Source organism: Meleagris gallopavo, chromosome 5 (genome assembly GCF_000146605.3).
Source record: "Meleagris gallopavo isolate NT-WF06-2002-E0010 breed Aviagen turkey brand Nicholas breeding stock chromosome 5, Turkey_5.1, whole genome shotgun sequence".
Taxonomy (NCBI): domain Eukaryota; kingdom Metazoa; phylum Chordata; class Aves; order Galliformes; family Phasianidae; genus Meleagris; species Meleagris gallopavo.
In genome coordinates this window covers 55,956,713-55,957,648 of record NC_015015.2, presented here as the reverse complement: position 1 = coordinate 55,957,648, position 936 = coordinate 55,956,713, and positions in this window count along the sequence as shown.

Sequence of the window (936 nt, the reverse complement as noted above, 5' to 3'; positions counted from 1 at the left end):
TATTTTTCTTTTTTTTTCTTTTTTTTTTTTTATTCTGTAGAGAAATGTTTGTGCAAATTCAGTAATTCAACTGAAGAGATAATTTTACAGCTATGTTCAATAAAGCCTCTTTCCAGGTAAGGTATGCCACGTGGTGCGTGTGTTTGTTGGGCGCTGTGCACGGGGTGCTGCTGGGCTGATGCACTGGTGCTGCTGTCTGCAGATGGAAGCACGGCCCATGGAGCTGGTCAAGGATGCTGCTGGTGCTGCTTTGGAGGTGCTTTGTGGTGTCCGATGCCCGGGCTGCAGCAAAAAAGCTGCTTGGAAGACAGCGGGAGCCCAGAGCTTGGATGGACTGTGGGGTTTGGCACCGTGAGTGTTTGTTAATAAAAGGAAATTTCCCACTGGAAGCATTGGATTTTAATTTTGGACCGGAGAGCCGAGTCGGGTGCGGCAAGATCCTGACCGGAGCTTTGCTTAGGAGGTCGGTGTGCCCCAGGATTTGGGGTCTGTGGAAATGGGACCTCCACAGGCATCTGCCTGAAAGCCAAAGGACCACAGTGCGTGCGAGGGACCCTCACAGGGCACAGCTGGGGCCACTGTGCTCACAGCCATGGCTCCAGAGCCTTGCCCAGAGGAACAGCAGGCTGCAGCGTGTTCCCTGCTGCGTTTCCTATTCTACCCTTGCCTGTCATTAGAGCAAGTCTATATCTTGCTCTATATCTTTATCTATTGTCTATATCCACTACATCTGCAGTGGGGAATATAGGAATAGTGGCCAGCTGTCTGCCGTTCTGACGTAACGTGGGAACCATTCCATTCCCTTGAAAATGCTGTCCCTCACATTGATTCTTTCAAAACTGGACTCAGCATCCGTAGATTTGGACACCCGTTGGTCAGCTCAGGCCAGGATAAGTGACCCCAAAGCAGCCGCTGCTGCAGGTCGCTGAACTGGAG